This window comes from Dromiciops gliroides, chromosome 1, assembly GCF_019393635.1.
Source record: "Dromiciops gliroides isolate mDroGli1 chromosome 1, mDroGli1.pri, whole genome shotgun sequence".
In the NCBI taxonomy this organism is placed as follows: domain Eukaryota; kingdom Metazoa; phylum Chordata; class Mammalia; order Microbiotheria; family Microbiotheriidae; genus Dromiciops; species Dromiciops gliroides.
The window spans coordinates 506,464,366-506,489,721 of NC_057861.1; positions in this window are offsets into that span (position 1 = coordinate 506,464,366).

The window sequence follows — 25,356 nt, forward strand, 5'->3', positions numbered from 1 at the left end:
TAAGTGACTTCTCCAGATAGTACCAGAGGCAGGATTTACAACTATTTCCTCTGGTTTCAAAATCTGACTCTTTTCATAAGACCACAATGAGTTTAGGTATATTCTGGGGCTGTACATCTAGAGCAATTAAGGATTCAATATGATACCTGGGGCAGCTAGGTGGCGCAGTGGATAGAGCACTGGCTCTGGAATCAGGAGTACCTGAGTTCAAATCTGGCCTCAGACACTTGACACCTACTAGCTGTGTGACCCTGGGCAAGTCATTTAACCCCAATTGCCTTACTAAAAAAAAAAGATACCTTAGGTACCAAAATACATCTAATCTTCCCATAAACATCAAGATATTTATCACAACACTTCTGTTGATTTTAAAGAATTGGAGACAAAATTGATGCTCATTGATTGAGGAACAGTTACACACATTGTTGTAAATGAATGTGATGAAATATCACTGGGCTGTAAGAAAGGTTGGTGAATATAGAGAAACACTGAAAGATCTATATGAACTGATGCAGAATGGAGCAAGCAGAGAAAAGAAAACAATGTACACAATGGTTACAACAATATAAATGGAAAGAATAAACACCAAAAAGTCAAGAGATTTTGAAAAGTTATAATGAATAAGTATTGTTTCAAAGAAGAGATTCAAGAAGTTGCCCCTATTCTGCTTCCTTCCAGAGGAAGGAGGTCGAAGAGTATGGTACATTGCAAATATTTTCATACTTTTTTGATGTATTGATCAATTTTGCTTATCTTTCCCCTTTTCTCCTTTTTCTTTTCCCAGGGAAGGGGAGGAACTTTGGGAGAAATTTTGGTGATGTAGAAAAAAGGTATCAATAAAATTTTATTCTAAAAGTAAAGTAAAATAAAATAAATCCCAATAACTAATGACTTTAGACCCTCTTCAAGATTTTGTGAGTTCTGTTTTGGAATTCAAGCTCTAGGTTATATCATATTAGTTTAAGACCTAATGCTGATCCATCGGTTAGTAAACTTGTGATTCAGCCAGAATCTCTTCTGTATTTTGGGCTTCAGGGCAGTGCTACTTGCTTGGTGTATTTGATCAGGCATTTTCCTTGTCTATCAGTACACAACTTGAGAAAACCTTTTGTACTTTGTTCACAATGTGGAAATGAATAATTATAAGAATGTACCACTTTAGAATGACCCTGTATATTAAACTTTGAGCTTTGCAAATATATATATCTTAGTTGTTGCCTTAAAATAATATTATGAAAGGATTTCTTTTAAATTTACACCAGAATTCAATATTCTTTAAGTAGTGCTATCCTCTACTCAGCTTATTTTTAATCTACACATAATTTTTCAAGGACTCATCTACAGATCTACAGTAAGTAGTCTAGGCCTGACTCAGGCCAGTCTTATAGATAAGATTTGGAAATGAGAAGAGACTCATAGAGCAGCTGATGATTAACAAAAGGAGATTCACTTAACCATAGTAAGGAGGGATAATCAGCAAGTGCAGCACTGACTCATTTGGATGCAGCTTCCCTGTCTCTGTGTTGCCCATGATGGTCTACTAGTCAGAAGCCTGATGGAAGAGCTGCTCATTTCTTTTGTCCAGACTTTTTTGGATTTAGGCCATCAGGAAACTATGTCAATAGCTTAAGCTCCTCATCCTCTAAGCCAATTAAGTCTCTAGGACATTTTTAGTACCTTTTAAGGAAAAACCGACCTAGCATGCATGGGAGAGTGCTCCTCTCATAACACCTACTGTCTAAAATAAGGCACACAGGTAAATAACATGTCTATGACAGCTAGTCTACAAAAACTTTAAAGATTTATAATCCCCAGCAACTTGGCAGCTCTCTTTAGGACCTGACCATAAAGAGAGATTGCAGGTCTGTTGTGCAGTACTTTTGAGGGAAGGTTAGTGGTGCAGTATTTCCACCAGATGAATCTGGGTGTGATTTTTCTTCTACTCGCTCCCCTTGGGCTTTTATGCTTCTTTGACACCTTGCACAGAGATGTGAAACCATTATGAAAACTCCCATGCTTACAAATAAAGTTAAACAGGCACAGTAATTAATGAGATGAATATGGCTGCAAATTTGGGGCTTTGAAGAGATTGAGGCTCATGTTGCTCAGCAGTGAAGGAAGTAGAAAGAAGATTGCATCTAATTAGCTCAAGGTCCCAGGTGGTCTTTGCTTTTCCACGCCTGTTACCAAATGTATACCATCAGTACTGTGGAGCTGGAGGCTCCCTTTCGGACTGTTTGCTAGGCATTGCAATTCCTCCAGCGCTGTCTCTTTTCAGGGCCTGACAATAGCTAGCACAGTCAACCATCCCCATATGCTCTAAATGCCATTTCCCTTTTGGGGCCACTGGTTTGAGCCAGGATGCTGACTAGGACCCTGTGATCCATTCGCTTGGTTTGGCTGCTTGCCAGTAGCTGCCTTGTTCTCCTAGAGTGTGAGTGCAAGAAAATGCATGTGGATAGACATGCATGTAGGGTGCTAGGAATGAAATCTGAGTCGTCAGGATGGTAAAAGAACTAGGGGGAAGTGTATCACCTTATAATTGTAGTTCAAAAGCCCCTCTTCTCTCCCCTCCCCTGTAATTTATCTAAAAAATAGCAACATCTGCTATGTTGCCCACAGAGGACTTGTTCTACATGGCAAGGTCATTCTTTGCAACCAAATAAAAAATCACCAGTATTAATTTTTACATCACTAGGGGGAAAAGACTTTCTAAAGAAGATTACAGCCACTCTCCCAACTGCTTCTATGCTTTCAATAAGCATTATCATCTTGGGTTTGGATATTGCAGTTGGCGTATTTTCACTCTAAGGCCACCAAGGATAAAGGGAGCAGGGGCTACTGATGCACAATCCCAAATTGCATTCAGTCATCTAGACTTTGGCTCCAATGAACCTCATCTAATTTTGAATGTGAAAATATATGTTTTCCCTCAGCTATATTATTATGCTGAGCTGATCAAGATTAAGGGGGGGGAAGGGCATAATTTGAGAGCTTTACTGCTCCTGCTGGAGTTTCCAAGTATTTCCATATCTGTCCATTCGATTGGAAATTTAAATCATATTGCATTTCAGGAAATTGGTAGCCTCATAAGATACGGAATTTGAGAGTTTATGGCTCAGTCTGTGTCTTGCTGTCTTTAAAGGAAAGGTAGTAAAAAATGAAATTAAGGAAAACAGATAAATGCCAAAATCCTATGATGGCATCTTTTGTAATTATCACATCTGCTGCAAAGCACATGAAAAATGACTCTGGAACCCTGCCCATTGCTGCAAAACAACCCACACAGTGGAAGAAAGCAGGACAGTAAAGGACACTGGATTAGAGATTTTTTTTACCTTGGAGTTTAACCTTGCAAACTCTTTGTTACTTGCTACCTTTCTCTACTTGGTTGCAATTTCAACTTGGTTGCTACATTTTTTGGAACCTAAGAAATTTCCTCCCTTTTCCCCACTTCTCTTCATCCCTCTTCAATGCTATCTGATATCCTGGCAAAGACATAGATCAAAGGAATAACAGTGCTGCTCTAGAGGAGAGATGGGAGTCAAGGTTTGTGATGTCCCTGTCCCCTGCCTTTTCCCCACTCAGGTATTCAGTGACCTCTAGTTCTCGCTGTCGACACAGAATCATGGAAACACTTCTTAGAGTCAGAAGGGCCATCTGACTTGCCTGTTTTGTTAGTTCCTCTAAAGCTGACAATGAGGGACCTGCTTTGAGACTCTTCAATTCACAGTAGAGTTTGAATAATGGATGGAGTATGAACTTGTTCAGAGGGATTTGCTTTTTAGTTTGAATCTAAATCTTAAGGCAAATGATGAGACCTCAGTCAGTAGTGATATACTATGGGTCCTGGGCCTGAAACCATGGATCCTGAAAGTTGTTTCAAAGCTCCATTCTGATTATAGCAAGGTTCTCCTGAGAAATATTTGGTGCCTTTTTAGGTCCATGAACTCTTCTGTATTCTCTCTCTCTCTCTCTCTTTTTTTGGTGAGGCAATTGGGGTTAAGTGACTTGCCCAGGGTCACACAGCTAGTAAGTGTTAAGTGTCTGAGGCCGCATTTGAACTCAGGTCCTCCTGACTCCAGGGCCGGTGCTCTATCCACTGCACCACCTAGCTGCCCCTGTATTCTCTTATAGAAGATTTATCCAATATCACCTTGCACTACCATTTGGCACATGGACTTGTTTATTGTATGTGCTATGGAATAAAAGATTGCAGATCAGGTAATATCTTAGTACAAGTCAAGGAAATCTATCTTAGTAAAACTCATGGAAATGAGCTTCCCCCTACTCCCTCCCCTAGTTATTACAAGTCATAGCAGGGAAAGAACAATTAGCAGAATTTTCCCATCAGCTAAGTGAGCTTTGAACACAATTTCCTTCCTCTATATACACATATATGTAGAGATGCATGAATGTGTATGTATATTCATATGTGTATTAATATGAAATATATTAATATATTATATGTATGCATATAATGTAGTACATAATGAATATAAATATCTATATAAAAATATGTTTTATATGTGTGTATACATGCGTATATTAATTTATTCTGCAGAAAACAATGGAGTCATTCTGTATTTGCAGCTGACTTTGGGGGAGGGGCAGAGGTTTACTACTCTGTTGTTGGCCACTGGGAACAGAGTAAGGCAACTTTCTTTTCCTGTATTGATATAATAGCATGGAACTTGAGTAAGCTAAAAACAAGTGTTAAGGGCTAAAATTCTAGCTAAACTGTCTAAAATATCTAATGAGTGGTCGCCAATAAATTATAAGCTTTAGCAAGAGTTAGACTTTTAAGCATTTATTAAGGAGAATAAGAATTTGGTAAAGAGAGAGAAAGGCCTAGATTCCTATCTATTAAAGGGAGAGCGCATTTCTAGCTCCCTTCTCCACCAGAGTCCAGAGGAAAGAGAGCCCGAGAGTGAGCGCCAGTCTCTTCCTTCCTCCTCCCACTAGTCTGCGTCACTTCCTGATGCCAAAGAAAAGACTCCTGGTCTTGCCCTCAAAGACCTTCGCTTCATGGGCAGAACTCTTCTACAGTAAGTATCCAGCAGGTGGCGTTATTCCAATCGTTACAGTCCCCCCTGTTGTTCCTCAAGAAACAAAATGTTTCCTTGACGGAACAGTAAAAAAGAATATAATAACTATTGCTAACTAATAATATGTGAACAACAATATAGAAAAGGAAGAGAGGAAAGTTTTGTCCAGAGGGGCGATTTTTTGTCCTCATGAACCGACGCTTTGACATTGGTCTTGCAAAGGGAGGGCCTCTGCAGAGAATACATGTTACAGATGGTGTATATTATAACAGAAAAAGAAAAGAGAAAAAAACAAAACAAAACTGTTCATTTAAAGTCTCTGAAAGTCTTTTTTCAGATGTCCTCTAGGTGTAGTCGTGGAATGGAAGTCTTTTTAGGGGTTGATGTGTGGATGCTGGTAGTCAGCCAGGAAAATTTCCTACAAAATTGAGCTTAACACAACTTTAAAATAGCTTTGTCAACAATCAAATCAAACAATGAAAGTTCTCAAAAACATGTCTAAGGGAATACAGAATCTTAGTTGTTAACACGTGAAACATACAATAAAACAAAAATTGAACCATTCTTTAAAATTATAATATTATTATAGTCCCCCCTTATGGAGAGTAATTGAGAAGACAATTGCTGCGATATTAATTTTTAAAAATAATTTTTATCTTTGTTTCATCACTTTTTGCATCATCTGCCTAATTATCCTCATGCCATTATGAGAAATTAGAAAATCTAATATAATTGGTAACAGGTGTCAAGGCCAAATTCAACACTGTTATTTATCATGACACCTGAGATAATTATGGGGGTTACCATAAAAGAACAGAGAAATGATGGGATATGAGCATTCCCACACTTGAGCAATATGTACTGTCCATGCCGTATGCCAGGCTTAAAATAGGTGGATGGAATATATGTCCATGCCACCGAACATATTGGAGGAAACTGAGTCAGACTTAATCAGATGCATGGGATTGAGATGGTCCATGGCATCAGGCATATAGGAGGGAGCATGGAAGCCAGGTGTAGAAGTGAGATGGGTGGGATCAATACTTCCAGCCATCTGTACAATATTGTGGGGAAAAATAAAATAAAATATTAAACCAAGAGAATCCAACCTCAACATTTGTCAAAAGCCGTTCCCTCGGCCATACCTTGACTTCATGCATGTCTCCCCTCATGTGACAGTTCAGTGTCTGCTCTTGCATGTATTCCTCTTGTGATTGGATGGCATCTTGGCCAACTGGCATCTGATAACTCAGAATAAAGGCAATTAATGTCTTAAATGATAAGTTCCCATAATCCAAGTCTCATATGGATTTAAAAATTGAGGATAATAAATGATTGCAAAAAATGTGAATACATCTTGACTCAGAACACAATATATAATTATACAACAATTTCAAATAATACCCCTTTTTTGTACTTAGTATACAATTGCTTTTGTGAAAAATCAGAACATATTTAAATACAAGTTAAAGCACAACAGAATCTCAAAGAAAACTTTTTTTAAAAAAAGAAAACTTTTACAAATGTTCCCCTCTTTTTTTTTTTTTTTGGAATATGCTTATCAAAAATAATACTTCTAGAATCAATTTACACTTGCCATGGCAACCAATTTGCCAGGGATATGCTTTAAAGAGTTTGATCAAATAATCAGTTGAGAAAAAATAACAAAAACAAACAACTCAGAACATGGGAGCACAATACTCCTAGAATTAACATTGTATTATGAAATCAAAACCATCTTGCAATTTTTTAAAATTAGATAAATGTATAGAAGAAAATACACATGGAACAATAAAAGACAGTGAAATTCAAACTAAGGAAATCTAAATGAGCATGAACTTAATATTAATGAGTATTATAAAATATAAACTTGATCACATGACTATAAAAAACTTTTACAAATATTCTCCTTGTTTTAGAAACTAAGTATAAGACACAATCTCAAAAGCATGAAAATCTCTATGAAAATAAACCCATACCATTAATTTCAAAATGTATATGTAATGGCATAGAAATCCTATGTAACCTCTGAACTGACATTAATACTCTGAGTAAAGTTAGAACACTTTTGATTCCGATATCTAAAATCCCCAATACTCATATCAATACCTTGCTGCTTACTTCCACATTTCTGCAAAAGAAGCGGAGTCTTGAACTATGTTGATTGTCATTCTTATTCAGCTTAAGTTTTTCTTCTTTAACCCCTCTATATTGTCTGTCAGTCTTTTCACCATACAAATGCTTTATAAGATTACTAATTAAAGACAAAAGCAGGTTAGCAAAATTATGAACAAAACGAGTATATCTGGAATTTAAAGGGCTTTCTAAGGTTGTCTCAGAAGCACAGCCAGGCTGGCGAAGGGCTGAGCCTGAAGCTGCAAATGTAGTTAGAGAAAGTTGAGCATGCTCATCAGTTCTCTGGACTTCCCAGGCAGGGGAAGCAATGGGCTTGGCCATGGGAGGAGTAGAGGGTGGGGTCTGGAGAGGAGGGGAGGGACCAGAGCAATTTGAATCAGACTTGATTTTGAACTCAGGCCTGGATTCCTCTTCCCCCACTTTGCCTCCAGGTGCTAGGGGATTAAAAGCTTCTAGAGGGTGGGTCATTGCCTCCAGGCATGCAAAATTAGAGCAACAATTAGTGTTAGAACTGGGAAAAGCTGCAGGAATCTCTTCAGGTTTCTCTGAAAAAGCATGGTTGGGAGAGGGAGAGATATTTCCTTGTGTGAGTAAGTTGCTGGCTCTTTTAACAAAAATAAAAAGAAAAATAGAAAATCCACAAAAACAAAGCATTAACATGATCTTATCTCCCATTTGTCTGGTTAAACAGACTAAAATAAAAAATAGGGTAATTAGGGAGTTTAAAAGGTCCATTTGAAAAAAATTTAAAGGAAAACACAGCCAGTACGCCAGTACTTAGCAGTTAAAGGGAGAGCGTAGGGGAAATTTCTTACCCAACCAGAAGATCAGAAGAAGACTGAGGTTTAGCTTTCCTCTTCGTGGTCAGCCATCTGTTAAGGGCTAAAATTCTAGCTAAACTGTCTAAAATATCTAATGAGTGGTCGCCAATAAATTATAAGCTTTAGCAAGAGTTAGACTTTTAAGCATTTATTAAGGAGAATAAGAATTTGGTAAAGAGAGAGAGAAAGGCCTAGATTCCTATCTATTAAAGGGAGAGCACATTTCTAGCTCCCTTCTCCACCAGAGTCCAGAGGAAAGAGAGCCCGAGAGTGAGCGCCAGTCTCTTCCTTCCTCCTCCCATTAGTCTGCGTCACTTCCTGATGCCAAAGAAAAGACTCCTGGTCTTGCCCTCAAAGACCTTCGCTTCATGGGCAGAACTCTTCTACAGTAAGTATCCAGCAGGTGGTGTTATTCCAATCGTTACACAAGTGTGTGTGTGCGTGAGAGAGAGAGAGAGAGAGAGAGAGAGAGAGAGAGAGAGAGAGAGAAAGAGAGAGAGAGTTCTTATCTTGTAAAAATGGAAATTAATTTAAATATAGAATCACTCATGTCAGGAGAGGGAAGATACACAGCCCCTTTCTCCTTGTCTCCCCATTAAAGCTCTAGTAGCTTCATTTATCTCTAATAACTAAGTAAATTCAGTCACCACTAAGGGTACCCAGAGCTGGAACAGTTGGATGGTGTCATCAGCCTTGGGATTACAAAGAACTCTGGCCATGCAATTGGAGACTTGTAGGACAAAGAACAAATTTAAAGGACAATGGTGTAGAGATTAGTACTTGGATGAGGCTCAGGATCTAGCATGAGATGCCTAAGGCAAGAGACCTGAAGGACAGAATTCAACTTATGTCTATTTTTGCCACAAAGTGGCAATCAATGAACATCCGTGTTTTTTCTGTTTTTCTTTCCCATCTCCCTTCCCCCAACCGTTCATTAAGAAAGAAAGAAAAAAAAAAACCTTGTTACAAACACATATAGTCAAGCAAAACAGATTCCTGTACTGGTCATATAAAAATAGAAGAATCAATCTGTACTAAGTCCATTATCTCTTTATCTGGAGGTAGGTAAAACATTTCAACATGAATTCTCTGGAATCATGTTTAGTCATTACACTCATCAGAGATCCTTACTCTTTCAAAGTTGTCTTTACAATTCTGTTGTTTTCATATAAATTTTTCTCCTGGTTCTGCGCAGTTCACTTTGTATCAGTTCATATCTCCAGGTTGCTATGAAACTATCCTTTTCCTCATTTTTATAGCATAATAGTAGTTCATCACGTTCATATGCCATAGTTTGTTCAGCCATTTCCCAGAAAATGAGTACCTCTTCAGTTTAGAATTCCTTACCACCACAAAAAGAACTGCTATGAATATTTTTTAAATTCAATTTTATTTTCAGTTCCAAATTCTCTCCCTTCCTCTTCCTACTCTCCCACCAAAAGGCAAGAAAACAAAGATATACCCTTTATGTCCCCCCATATATATTCACATGTGTATATGTATATATATATATGTATATATATATATTCATGTAAAAGAAATTCCCACATTAGTAATGTCTAAATATACAAAGAGAGAGAGAAAAAAGAAATAGAAGAAAAGAAAAAAAAAGAAAAGCTTCAATTTTTATTCTGAGTTTATCAATTTTCTATCTGGACATAAATAGAATGTTTCATGAGTCCTTTGAAATTAGGGTTGATAATTATAATGATCAGTGTTAATAAGTCTTTTGGAATTGATTATTTTATAATACTGTTTTTACAGTGTAAATTATTCTCCTGGTTCTGCTCACATCATTTTGCAACAGGTCAAACAAGTCTTCCAAGGTTATCATTTCTTATAGCATAATATTTCGCTACATTTGTATATCATAATTTTTTCAACCATTTGCCAATTGATGGACATCACCTCAATTTCCAATTACTTGCTACTACAGGAAGTTGTATAAATGTTCTTGTACATTTGGGTTTCTTTTGATCTCTTTGGGAGATAAACCTAACAGTGGCTTTCTTTCATCTATGAGTCAAAGGGTATATTCCATTTAATAACTTTGGGAACATAATTCCCCAATTGTTTTCTAGAATGGCTTTACCAATTCATAGCTCTACCAACAATGCATTAATATGTTGATTTTTCCACAGCACTTTCAGCATGTGTCATTTTCATTTTTCATCAACTTTGCCATCTGAAGTATGAAGTTAAACCTCATGGTTGTTTTAACTTGCATTTCCCTAATTATTGGTGATTTAGTGTATTTTTCATATAACATTCAAAAGGTTGGATTTTTTCCTTCAAAACAGTCCATTTATATCCTTTGACCATTTTTCAATTGGGCTATAGCTCTTATGAGAAATTTGAATCAGTTCTATCTATATGTGTGTCTGTCTGTCTATCTATCTTTCATCTATCTTAGAAATGAGACCTATATAAGAGAAAACTTGGGGCAAATTTTTTTCTCAATTTCCTGCTTTTCTTCTAATTTTAACTTCATTGCTTTTATTTGTGCCTAAATGCTTAAATTTAATGTAATCAAAATTGTCCCCTTTACCTCTTGTGAACTTCTTGATCTTCCTTTTGGTCATGTTCCCTAATCTATTGATCCAACAGGTAATTTCTTCCTTGCATTCTCTTATTTGTTTATGACATTACCCTTTATGTCTAAACTCATGTCTAAACCCATTTTGAGTTTATCTTGTTCTATGCTGTATGATTTGGGCCTATACGTAATTTCTTTATGACTGCTTTATAGTTTTTCCAGCAGCTTCCCCATCTCCTCTCCAAATAGTGAGTTCTTAACTCAGTAGCTGAGATTTTAGGGTTTATCAGATACTAGTTTAATTGTGCTCACTTATAATTTATATTGTGTGCCCAATCTCTTTCACTGAACAGCCCTTTTATTTTTTAATTAGTACCAAATTTTTAGATGATTACTGCTTTGTAATATAATTTCAGAATTGGCACTCTGAGGCTTCCTTCATCCTCAGCACCCTGCCCCACCCCACTAATTCCTTAAATATTCTTGACCTTTGGTTTTTCCAAATGAATTTTGTCATATGTTTTTTCTAGCTTTAAAAGTAAACTTTTGGTAGTTTTATTGATATGGCACTGAATAAGTAAATTAATTTAGGAAATATTGTCTTTGAGCTATTTCTATCTCTCCAATTATTTAGATCTGTATTCATTTGTGTGAAGATTGTTTTGTGGCTGTATTCAAATAGTTCCCGTGTGTGTTGGCAGGTAGGCTCCGGCAAATTAAAATCATTACTAGCTGATAACTTATAATCTATAGCTAATGATCATCAATAATCAATAACTGTGAGAGCATTAAGGGATGAATTGGGTGATAAGGAAGTTCCATAAGGTCTCTAGATGAGAGTTGAATATTGTAAATGTCATGAAGTTTAAAATGATAATCTTTTCTTTTAAAATCAATGTACATCATTTCTCTCATTTCCATCTCCTCACATCCCTTTGTCTTTAATCAATAAGTATTTATGAAATACAGTGTCAGGCACTGTGCTAAGCACTGGAGATACCCTTACCCCCCCCAAAAAAAAAAAAAAAACGTGAAAATAATACTTGTTCACAAGGAGTTTACTTTTTAATGGGGAAAAAGTTTACAACATGTAAATAGCTCAGTATATACTATATATGTGTGTGCACCTATGTATTTATGTACATATATAGTAGTAGTAAGAGTAGTAGGCTTCCACTAGTCTCGGACAACCATGGATCCTCGCCTTGAAGAGCCACAGGCCACAGTGTGGCTGTGCAGTCCAACAGGGGAGCCACAGCTCCTGCCACAACGAGGACATCGGAAAACTGGGCTCTCTGTTGCCCGTCGGTTCCTGCGTCTCATTTGTTTTTCTTCCTCCCAAGCTTGTAGGCTCATCTCAGCTGCTCGCAAACTGCTCCTGAGTACTGAACTCCATCGGGCGCAGTCCTTGGCCATCTCCTCCCAGCTGCCGATGTCTATTCCCAGAGCCCTCAAGTCTCACTTGCATACATCTCTGTAGTGAAGCTGGGGGCATCCAGCAGGTCTTTTATATACACATGTATGTATATAAATATAGTAAAAGAAAGATAATATCAGAGAGGAAGTCACTAGCAGCTCAGAGAGGAGGGTGTGGCAGGATTAGGGGGGAGGTGAGGGAAGGATGGAGAAAGGCAACAAGCAGAAAGTGGCATTTGAGCTGAATCTTGACAGAAGTCAGGGAACTGAAGAGGAAGAGGTAAAGATGAAGAACATTCTAGGCACCAAGGACAGTTAGTACAAAGGCATGGAGATGGGAGATGGGAGTGTTATGAGCTAGGAAAGGCATATAGGCCAGTGCGACTGGGTTGCAGAATGCTTGGAAGAGAGTGAAGTTGGAGAATACTGGAAGGCTAGGACAGGGACAGATTATGAAGGCCTTTAAACAAATAGAGGACTTTATGTTTAATCTTTTTTTTGCCCATTTTTACATATCCCAGTGTCCTATTGTTTCTTCTTTTCCTTCTAAAAATTTATGGTATAGAATAAGAATTTCCATAACATAGTATGGATTATACATGTACAATTATGTAAAACATTACCATGTTAGTCATTTTGTATAAGAAAACTTGAATAAAAGAAAAAAATGAAGGAGTGAAAAATAGCATGCTTCAGTCTGTGTTTAATTAATATCAGTTCTTTCTTTGGAGGTAGATAGTATGTTTCATAATTAGTCCTTTGGGATTTTCTTAGATAATTGCATTGCTGAGAATAGTCAAGTCATTCAGAATTCTTCATCAAACAATATTCCTGTCTTTGTGCACAATGTTCTCTTGGTTCTGCTCACTTCACTATAAATCAGTTAATACAAGTCTTTTCAGGCCTTTCTGAAATCAACCTGCTTGTTATTTCTTATAGCACAATAATATTCCATCACCATCATATACCACAGCTTGTTTATCCACCCCCCCAATTGATGGGCATTCCTTTGATTTCCATTTCTTAGCCACCAAAAAAAGAACTGCTATAAGTATTTTTGTACAAATAGGTCTTTTTTATTTTCTTGTGATGACTTTGGGATATATACCTAGCAGTGGTATTGCTGGATCAAAGGGTTTGCACAATTTTATAGCCCTGTGGGCATAATTCCAAATTGCTCAGTGATGAGAGTGCACCATAGTGGTGGTTGTGTGAGTGGAGAGAAGAGGACATATACAAGAGATGTGTGAAGGAAAAAAATTAAAGTGCTCGGCAACAGATTGGTATAGAGAATTAATGAGAGTGAGGAATGAAAGAAAACACTGAGATTATGAGCTTCAGTGACTGTGGAGATGGTGGTACCCTGGGCAGTAATAGGGAATTCCAGAAGAGGAGAGGGTTTTGGGGAAAAGATAATGAGCTCTGTTTTGCACATCCTGAGGTTGAGATAACTATGGGACATCCAATTGCAGATATACAGCAGTTTGCAATGAGGGAATGGAGCTCAGGAGAGAGTTTACAACTGGATATGTGGATCTGAGAATCATCTGTATAGTGATAATCATGACCATATGGGAACTGATTAGTTCACTAAGTATGATGGTATACAGTTGTTTTGGGTGTTCCATAAGGTTCTATATTTGTAACCTCTTTTGTTCATTATTGTTGGGGTATATAATTGGGGTTGATCTTGCCAAGCAAAGATACTACCTCTTCTTTGGAGGTGGGAGTAAAGAAGGAAATAGTGGGGGGAAATGTGATTCAGTGGATAGAGTACTGGGTCTGGAGTCAGGAGGAGCTGAATTCAAATTTAGCCTCAGATACTTACTAGTGACACTGAACTCTGTTTACCTCAGTTTTCTTATCTGTAAAATGGGGATAATAATAGTTTCTACCTTCCAGGGTTGTTGTGAGGATCAAATGAGGAAATAATTGTAAGGAGCATGATGCCTGGCACACGGTAAGTGCTATGTAAATGTTAGCTATTGGGGTAAAAGAAACCAGAAGTTTTAGCTGAGTCATTTGAGACTTGAGTGCATGCTACTGAAGCAGCTTTTGAAGGACCTCCCTTTTGGGGAAGAGACCACGACAAACTTCCGCATGCCAGCTTAAAACTGAGGGAGGAACGGAAGTTCACTCTCTCTGGCTTTTCAACTTAGCTGTGGCAGCGCATGCAGTTTGTGTTCGGCTTTGGGTGTGCTGGTTCTAGGCCTGGCGGGCAGTTTGGGATTCTGTGAGTTTTATCAAGGAAAATAGACTAAGCTTAGATCTAAGATTATTCATTTGTACTTCTACTTTCCTATTTCCCTAATTGGTATCACCTTTTGTTGCTAATTAATTTCCAAGCAATAAAAACTAATCCCTCACTGATTAAAGCTCAGAGGCTTCTTTTTCTTAGTGGTCTGGGAGATATATATATATATATGAAAAGTTAAAAGGGGGAGTTTAATGCTTGTATATCCAATTTTAAATCTCACACTATCATCATCATGTGGTAGTATATGGGGTGTTCAGGAAGGACTAGCACACTAGGTAAGGACTTGCTGAGCCCTTTTCAGGGCTACTCATCCACCTTTGGTGTCCACCTATCATCCAGTGCTGTAGCTCCAAGAAGCTGTAGCATGTGCAGTAGCCACATCTAGGTAAAGCTGTCTTAGTAGATAGACTAACCTAGGTTAAGGGTCACTGACAGGTCTCAAACCTATTGGTGAATTAAGGGGATGTCTACCACAAGCCTATGAAGTCTTCCCCTGGAAGAAAGGGCAGATGAGAACAATTTGTTCCAGGTGGCTGAAGCAGATGCCATGGATTGCTTGGTCAGATATTGAAGCCACCAAGGTCATCCACTGCATCCTGGGCAATCTTTAGTTATCTTGACTTTTGTCTTGCCATAGGATTTCTATGACTCTGGAAGAGAGGGTGAAACTGATGACTTTGCATAACTGCCTCCAATTCTCACACAAGGCAAGATATCATTAGTTGTCTTTGAAGATGAAGGATGAACAACCACAGGATGGTAAAGTGGATAGGGTGCTAGTCCTGGAATAAGGAAGATTCATCTTCTTGAGTTCAAATCTAGCTTCATGCACTTAGTAGCTGTGTGACCCTGGGCAAGTCACTTAATCCTATTTGCCTCACTTTCATGTAAAATGAGCTGGAGAAGGAAATGGCAAATTATTCCAGTATCTTTGCCAAGGAAACCCCAAATGGGGTCATGAAGAGTCAGACCCAAGTGAATCATCACCATCATTTTCATTGTCATCATTATCATTATGTGAGATAAAGCGCTGGGACCAATCTCCTTTTTTCATAAAAGTATGAAAGCTCAGAGAGCGTAGGAAAGATGCCATGGGAGGCTTAAGGAGAGAAGAAAAGGTTTCAGACAGCTCCTATAGAGAGTGGGATGGATAATTAGGGAGGATTAGAATTATTGCATTGCTGCAATGATGGCCCAGTCAAGATTTGATCATATAAATTTGCAGTCAACACATTTTCATGATTTCCTCTACCTCCATTTAGTAGCACATGAAGAGGGTCAAAAGAAGCAGATGTTGGGTATAATCTATGGTTGGAATTTGGCAAAGCTTTAAATATTATACATATTTTAAGAACTCTAGCAAGTTTTGTAGTTATTTCATGTTCAGTGGAGAAATTGTGTCCCCCAATAAACCAAATGACCTCAAATTGAGTGAAACCAAGATCTAAAATCCCTTCCCACATTCTCATCAAATTCAGTTACCCTTTCCCAATGTGCTTTGCCAAATGGTGTAAGCTTCCAGATTCACTAGGAATATAGGGGAAAAACTTCTTGCTAATAAGGCAGTGCTTTTTGAATGAAGCTCAAAAGGGCTGGAAATATTTTGAATGTAATTAAATCATAAAAATGTTATTAAAATAATATAGATGACATGTCAGTTAATCCTATGCTGGTCTCAAATTCATCTTTTTGACAAATCTTGTTTGAACACTTGTTTTGCTGGGTAGACAATGCTGAATTAAATGAAAAATATTCTTAGTTCTTGTGAACTTCCTTCTAGTGGGGAAGGTAAAGGACTTAGATCTCTTACCTTTTTTATGTTTAGGGAAATTTTTCAGAGTGGCTCATATTCAAATACATAAATTTACAAAATCCATGTAACCATGTAGTTAGTTACTTTTTAAAGTTTTAGAATCCAAAAGCAATTTTCTAATTACTATGTTTTAGGAGACCAAGAATTTCGATTAAACATAAACACATTTCTATTTTCTATTTTTTCAGTTTAGATTCATGGAAGCTTTTTATATTTTTTCTCTTACAGATCCAGAAGATGATAATATTTGGCTTGCTCAAAGTCTGATTTGATCTCCCTCCCCCTAAAGCCTCTCCCCAAGGCTGACTTAGCTCTCAGTAGACCATTGTAAACATATTTTAAAAATATTTTTAAAAATGATTTCCCAAGCTAAAGGGTGCTATGTTCTCAGGTGAATGTTTTGACTGCACAATGGATCTGAAAATTCCTTGTTGTCTTCTACTTAAAGGCAGAGGTTCTAATTAATGAAATAACTCTCAAAGAAATAGAAAACAATACCCAAATGATAGTACCATTCTTAAGGGTTGTAGGGTAATCTACATATGTTTATTTAAGGAAGCTAAAATTTCATTGCTAAAAGTTACCCTTTGAGGATTACAAGAAGTAATATTAATTATAACATTCATTTAGTTTTCCTTAATGGACATACATAGAACCAGGATGATTCACTTATCAAGGCTGCTTGCCTCTCAAAATTTGGAATTACAACTTTAACATTACAAATTAAGTTAAGATTTTTCACATCAGTGGTAGTTTATATTCTAATAGGTATATCCTTTAAACAACAAAGCATCATTTTCTTCCCAAACATAAAACCTGTTTGGGAAATGTTAGCTCAAAAAACAGCATTCAAATCATTGCTAAACAAAATCATGGGTTGGCCCAGCTGGGAGGCAGAAAGAAGGAGTTAACTTAGCCAGATTCTGATAGTTTGAGAGTAATTACAGGAAGAAAATAAAAGACAAAAAGGCACTCTTTCCTTTCTGGGGCTTAGCCTACTCTGGGGCTGATTGCAAATATTCAAATTGCTAATTCCCAATCACAAAAAGAATTTGATTGCTTTATATGCTGAATCATCATTAAATTCAATATATAAACAAAGCAAATGTTGTTCCCATTATAATTTTCGAGTTCATTTTTAGAACATGCTTGTGTGTATGTGGGGGGTAGGGAATTATGGTTTTACTCTTTATTTTCAAAGCAATAAATCTCAGAAGGCAGGAGAAACTTTCTCCCTTATTTATTTGCCCTTCACTCACCTTTCTCTGTGTGGCCAACTCAGAGTGAAGAAAGAAGATTAAATAACTGTTCAAAATTGAACTAAAACACTTAATGAAACCTTTTCCTTCTAAAATTTATTACAACTAAATTAAATGCCATTTTGCCATTCTCACTCAATAAATTGTGTTATATCTCAAGTAGGCACAGATAGACAACAAAAGCACACTTCTGCGGACATTTATACCAACAGAAAAAAGAAATCTTTTCTGATAGTGATGCCATATTTTGGGCTTTTTGCTTTTCTCCTTCATTTCAATTTCTCTTAATGGATTACGTAGGATTGTTTGGACTTCTCTCTTACAGAAAAGTCAAACTTTATTTTAAACCAGATGCAATTTTTTTCCTTTACTTTTTCCAAAGTGGTTGGGACTTATCTCTAGCTTTGAGCAACATTTCCATGGAGTTAGGGGAAAAAAAAAAAAAGGTTTGTATTTTAATTTGGGCAAGCAGTCAATTTTCCCCTTTTATCTTTCATAGCAATTTTTAGTTGCTATTTTTTTCTTTCTTTAATGCACTATCAAAGATATGCCAGAGGAAGGTCTCAGTCCTTGACTTTGGGAAGAAAATATTTTTGAGGAGGGTGCAGTCCTACCCATGAAAAAAATAGGTTCTTCTGAGAAGTCTCAGCCCCTATAGCTATCTCATCAATGAAGTCCAGCCTTGTAGGCAAGAAAGGGGTTCTACAAAGTGATTATCTGCCATGGACCATAGACCTATGTCTATGGCAAATAAAATTAGCTTTTTTTTTTAAAAAATTTAATCAGGAATCAACCAGTGCAACATAAAATGAAACAGATATAAAGATTTCCTTTGACTTGTCAGAAAAATAGAAGGTAATTCAGATGCTTTGTCATTTGGGGTTCATGGTTTTTTAATCAGAAACTGCAAAGGGACCACCACCATTCACATATAATTTAGACAAAGATCAGGTAGTGAATTATTAGGGAAAAAGCAAGGGCCAGGAGAGAGCAAATGATTGACAGCATTCTTCTGTCAATCAAGTCAACTCTAAATAGAATTTCATTCCAATACATACATATATGCATATATGTGCATATATACACACATGCATGTATACATGTGTGTATATATATGTATATGCATTTCTGTATCCTAATATATGTTTGTGTGTCTATTTCTATCTATTATCCTTTTATCTAGATCTAGATATATCTAAACAGATGGACAGACAGACAGGCAGACAGTGTAGGAAACAGGAAAAAATTAGCGATTAGTTAGTCTGGGTCTGCATCTAATGGTGGGGGTGGGAAAGAGGTTTAGTAAGCTGTCATTAGCCTCAGGGGAGCAGAACAAGGAAACTTTGTCTTGCTCTATGGCTAGCATAACATGGGAACTGGTAAAGGCAAAAACATAAGCATTGGCTGTTTGGATAGGACTGCTCATTTTACACTGAAAAGGAAGGTAGTTTAAGATGAAGTCACTCATGCTAGGAAAGGAAAGATATAGAGTCACTCTTGCTTTATGTTCAAATAAGCATATTGTAGTTTGGCTTGATTTATATAGTGGTTGCCTTAACATGGGAAGAATATATATGCACATGCAACACACACATGTGTGTATATGTATACATGTGCATATATGTATGTGTATGAGTGTACACCCCAACCCCTACCCATCCACCATGATTTTGTGGCTTAGATGTTAGTTGCTTAGAATTATCCCTCCACTTTTAGAAAAGCTGTGGTTAAAAGACTTTCAGTCCTAACTAGGAGCAACTATTTCTAGCACTTCATCCTCAACACAGTGAGATTAGCTACTAATCTGTGTGATGGAGACATATTTCAGAGACTGCCTTTTTAATGTTCATATTTATTCAAGTGGCAGTAATGTGGGATACTTATGTGTGATTATGAGGCACTTTAGTGATAATTTCTGTTTCAACGTTATTCATTCAAGATTCTTGTGAGATTGATGTTCAGTCATTTTAGTCTGACTCTTGGTGTCTGACTCTTTGTGACCCCATTTGGGGTTTTCTTGGCCAAGATATTGGAGTGGTTTGCCATTTTGCTCTCCAGTTCATTTGAGAGATGAGGAAACTGAGGCACACCAGGTTAAGTGATTTGCCCAGGGGTCACACAGCTTGTAAGTGTCTGAGGCCAGATTTGAACTCAGCAAGATGTGTACCCGACTCCAGGCCCAGTTCTCTAACTACTGAGCTGCCTAGAGGAGGATAGGTAGCAAATTTTCAGCAAGTAGAAAAGCATTGTCGGCCTCTATGCAATCTACTTTCCTCCAGCTAAACTGGTCATTCAGTTGCTTTCTTTGGAAGTTTCTGTCCTCAAAATATTCCATTCCTCTTCTGCTTCCAGGTATTTGCTTTCACTGAACTTTTTGCTAGAATGATCTCTTCCCCACTCTTTGTCAGTGTAATTCCTAAACCATCCTGACAAATCCAAGTCAAATGCCAGATCCTCTTTGAAGTACCTCTTTAGATTGGTAATGAAATCACCTTGACACTTTGCATAGCACTTTGTTTTACTACTTAACATAAACTTATTATGCAATATTGTACAATATAATTATCTGTGATGGTGTCTTAACCCCCTACTAAAGTGTAGGTTCCAAAAGAACAGGAACTGTATCTTATCTAAACTTTTTTTCTTTTCCAGTGCTTAGCAAGGCGTAGTGAGGTTCATTATAATGTTTGTACAATTAATGACCCAGTATGAAGAAGAAAAAGAAACAAACAAAAAACCAGGTTGAATTTAAACACTAGCCAGTTGTTTTCAAGTTATTTGTTTGAATTTAAATGTTTCAACCACTTTCTCCAAATCCAAAATCGATCTACCACCAAAACAAAAACAATAGGTTTGAACATATATATATATATATTAAATAGTTTTCATTTTTAAATCCCAATAGCTTTTTTCCTCATGTACCAAAAAAAAAAAATGAAAAAGAGAAAAAAAAACCTAGCAAAACTCATGACATCAAAAAAATGTCACATAATATGTACAGGCATAGTTTACCCTCTTCAAAGAAACAGTTGAGGTGATGTGTTTTCTTATCCTATAAATGCAATAACTGAGTCCAGCATTGGTTTCATTTCTTAGTGAGGAATTGGAGCAAAACCTCTTAAGTCAGGCAGTAACTGCACTGACATATTTATGGACATCTGAACTGCAACTAAAAAGACCCACCCCCTCTCCCCTATTTGATTCCCACTTCCAGTTAATTAAGACAGACATCAAGCAGTGTATAAGGACTCAGTATTGTTTGCAGATGTTTTTCAGCCATTTCTGCAGCAGGAGTAGGCACTTTACTACTTCAGATTACATATTAAAGTCAATAATGGAAGGGAGGGAGACCATTGTTCTTGTGTCCCCTGTCACTGTCTGACTGAGCTGGGACCACACTAGGCTAACCCGTGAGAGTTCTAATTGGTTGCTGAACTGATTAGAGTGTGAAAAGATGTCCTTTCCGTACATTTTAACATGCCCTTCTACTAGACAATGTAGACTAGTAGAAAGAGCCATGGATTTGTAATAAAAAAGATTTGTTCAAACTTGAGTTTTGTTATGAAGTACTTGTGTGAACTTAGATCGTCATTTTACTTAACTTGGACTTACTTCCCTTATCTATGAAGAAGACCGGTTAGGCCTATCTCTGGGGTTTCTTCTAATTCAGATCCTTGGTGACACAAACAAGTTTAACGTGGCTTGGTTCCTTCTCTCTTATTCTTTCTTTCTCTATCCCTTCCTCTTCAACTCCAACCATCTCTACTATTCGCTCAAGGAAGTGAAAGAATAGAGGGGATGGTTAACACATATAATCAAAGTGACTGAGGAATCCATATATTCAGTGTTATAATCAGGAACCAAAAAATTGTAACAACTCAAGTATGCATTATGATATGGCTTTCTTCTGCCTGGTATATGTGGTGTTACATTTTTCATGATTAAGCATACCAGAGGAATCTTGAGAAATGTAGCCCTTGGGGATAGGGGTAGAGTAGAAAATTGCTCCTGAATAATGTTCAGTCCTTGTGAAAGGTAGCCATAGCTACCTGAAGATCCAGAAAAGAAAGTTCTCAGCACCAAGGTCCTTGGCACTGTCCAATTGTTCAACACCATAAATGGATATGGGGGATGGGTAGGTGGCACAGTGGATAAAGCACCAGCCCTGAATTCAGGAGTACCTGAGTTCAAATCTGGCCTCAGACACTTGACATTTACTAGCTGTGTGACCCTGGGCAAGTCACTTAACCCCTATTGCCTTGCCAAAAAAAAAAAAAGAAATGGATATGATTTATTTAGTGGAAATACTACTAAAGAAGGTTTGTTACCCTCTTCTTTGCTGCTTTCCCCTAATGACCATGGTGCCTTTCCATTTGACTAGCCTCTGAAACTCCTACACTGTGCTCTATTAGAATTCAAGTACCTCAAGAACAAGGACTTTCTTATTTTTTGATTAATATCCCCAGCATTTAACATGATACATTGCATATAGATACTTAATAAATGCTCCTTCCTTCCTTCCTTCCTTCCTTCCTTCCTTCCTTCCTTCCTTCCTTCCTTCCTTCCTTCCTTCCTTCCTTCCTTCCTTCCTTCCTTCCTTCCTTCCTTCCTTCCTTCCCTGATTCCTTTCTTCCTTTCTTCTATTTTGTGTACTACAACATATTCCAGAAACAGTACAAATGAGACCTGGGGTGGTAATGCCAATGACAAATATACATATCCTCACTGTATCCTTTGTTTTGATAGCAATAAATTATAGTTAGTTAAATGCTCCTGGAGCACGGGTTGTGTCTCTCTTCATTGAACCAATAAATGAACTATCATACTCTGGCTCTATTTTTACCTTATACTGTAAAAATCCTTCAGTAGAGCTTTACTTGACTACTGTGCCTATTTCTGACTATGAAACTACAAGATTGCTATGCAGCAGATTTTAAAATGCTATGGTATTTTCAGCACTCATAAAAGGGCCAGACCAAGAGCCATTAATCTTTATATCTCTGTCTGGGGTGCCATTGACACCCAGATGAATGACTATAAAGGAAGAGAAAAATAAGGGAGAAGTAGAGTAGGATGAGACCAAGGGAAATGGGAGGGAGAGGAGAAAAAAAGAAAAGTTTGTTTGGAATGGAGAGAGGAATGATCAATGCCATCAGAAATTCTGCCAGAAGCCACTTATGCCAGCCACTATATGGAATACCTATCCTCCTTTGACCATCAAGATGCTTTTAGTAATGGGTTCATTATAGGTATAGCCTTCTTTCATTTCTTTTCCATTTCCTGTTTTTCTTATTGGACAAATGTCAGTGGTATGTGTTTCCTGCTAAATGAATCATGAGATTGTTTGGTCATCTGACCAAAGATTGAAGAGCCAGATATTATCATGGTCATGATTGTCATGAAGTCTTTCTTACTTCCCCAAAACCTTAGCTTTATGGAGTATTATATTATCATAAGATCATAAGATTTAGAGCTGGAAGGGATTTTAAGAGCCCATCTATCCCAACTCCCTCATTTTATGGATGAGTTAATGGATGCCCATAGAGGTGAATGACTTGTTCAAGATCACAAAGATAGTGACATAGGCAACAACAGAAATAACGTATAAACAGTCACTTGAAATTTTTAAGAAGTAAATTTGCATTTACTTGTTTTACATTTTATCTCTAATTTTGAAAAAAAGTGAAATAATATTCTTTGAGATGAATTTATAGCTAGTTTAATGAGAGAATCCAGTGGAACAAAGAGAGGTAGCTTGAGTGGCAGACATAAAGAAAAATAAGTAAAAAATCAAAATAGAGAAAATATGATCTTTTGTATTTATCTTTGACATTCATAAATACTATTATTGATGCAGAGAAAAGAAGAATGTTTGTTTTGTTACAGTGCTTTATCTGAAGGTAGCATGGAATAAAATTCATTGAAATAACACCTTGAAAGTCTATGGGCAGAATTTATTTTGACAAGCTTGTCAAAGAACATTAGATATTTTTAATAAGCAATAACAAATTTTAAAAAATCTATCTTAACTGGTAAATATAAAAACACATCTTACTGGGAGAATTGTTGATGCTATCTACAATTATTGATATGTTATAATAAATCATATGAAAAGCAGGTTTTGATTGGTAATTTACAAATAATATGGGGGCAGCTAGGTGGTGCAGTGGATAAAGCACCGGCCCTGGATTCAGGAGGACCTGAGTTCAAATCCGATCTCAGACACTTGACACTTATTAGCTGTGAGACCCTGTACAAGTCACTTAACCCTCATTGCCCCGCAATAAAAAATCCAAAAAAACAAAACAAACCTAAAAATATTTATATATAATACATTGAACATAAAGAATTAGTGATATATCTGAATACCTCTATGATCAACAGTGAAACTGAAATATCCATTTTTTGTGTTGAAATTGCATGAAGTTTCAAGTATAGTTAAAGATGCTTACTTGGTTACATGCATATGTAGAAAGTACATGCATATATAGATACAAATACATACATATATCTACATATACATACACACACAGAGTGAGTACATTTAGGTATATACAATACTCCCAAGAGTAACAAATCTCCCCTAAAATCAAAATGATTTTAGGGAAGACCTGTTACTTTTCAAACCTATTGATGTTGATTTCATATCAACATAAATTTTCAATACAATTTGTGAACCTTTTCATGAAGATGATGTAATATGGGAGAACCGAATTGGACCTGGTCTTGAGAGTATTTACTCAATACCAGAACAAAACCTAGGCCCAGAGTACTAGTTAAAACTATGGCCTCTTGGCAGTTTTGAACTGCTGTCTGATTCATAATCACATATCCAGAAATTTGTTTGAGCAGTTCTAATTTGTTAAGTAATTAGTAATTAAAAAGTAACTAACTTTATAGGAACAGCCAAGTAGAAGCAAAATGCTCTTTGCAAAACTGTGTGGGTATATGGGAATAGAGATTAGAGAGCTTTTATATCACTATGAAACACAATGGCTTCCTTATGGCAAAGTACTTTGAAAAGTGTTTAAGCTAAAGAAAAAGAAAAAATAAATTTTCATTTTTCTTGGTTGATAATAATAAAAATGAAGGATTTTTTTAATAAGAAGAATTTATTCCTGAAAATCATAAACAGAATTTGGTGGCTTAAAACAACAACTGTGTAACAAGTTATGGATTGAGACCTACTGGAGGACTTCAGATTTATCCTCATTTTTCTACTTGAATCCCTAAGACTGTGACAGTAGCTCTTTTTATCCCATACTAAGGAAAGGAGAAGTTTCATGAGGGGAGCAACATCCAACACACTGAACCTGATGGAGAATGAGGTGAACACATTACATGAAATGAAGATAAAAGATGGATGAAAAGGCTGAATTTCAGTCTTTGCTGTGATCTTAGCCTTGACCAGGGAAGTTAGATGGTGCAGTGGATAGAATTCCTGGCCCAGAGTCAGAAAGACAAGTTCAAATCTGGCCTTAGATACTTAATAGATGTGTGATTCTGGGCGAGTCACTCAACTCTATTTGCCTCAGTTTCCTCATCTGTAAAATGAGATGCAAAAGGAAATGACAAACACTCCAGTATCTTTGCCCAAAAAGGTCAACTGAACAGCAACCATAACCACAGCAGTGAAAGTTGAGATGCTAAAACAAGCTCTATGGAACAGGAAAGAAGAAAAGAAGTGTTTATTAAACACCTACTGTATACTAAGCAGTGTGCTGAGCACTTTACAAATATTATATCATTTGATCCTCAATCCCTGGAAGGTAGGTATTATTATCCTCATTTTACAGTTAGGGAAACTGAGGCAAACAGAAGTGAGCTGCCTGAGGTCACACAGCTAGTAAATGTCTAAAGCTTGGTTTGAACTCAGGTCTTTCTGACTCCAGGCCCAATAGGATCCCTAGCTTCACCTAGCATTCTCCTATGATGGAATCATTGATGATATGGAGAATGAAGCTAGTTGAATATGGATTTTCTTGTCCTTTGCTTCACACCCACTCTTGTTCTCTCTCTTAGGAAAACAATGAGTTAGTTTCTTGATCTCCATTTTTGTTGTTTCTCTTT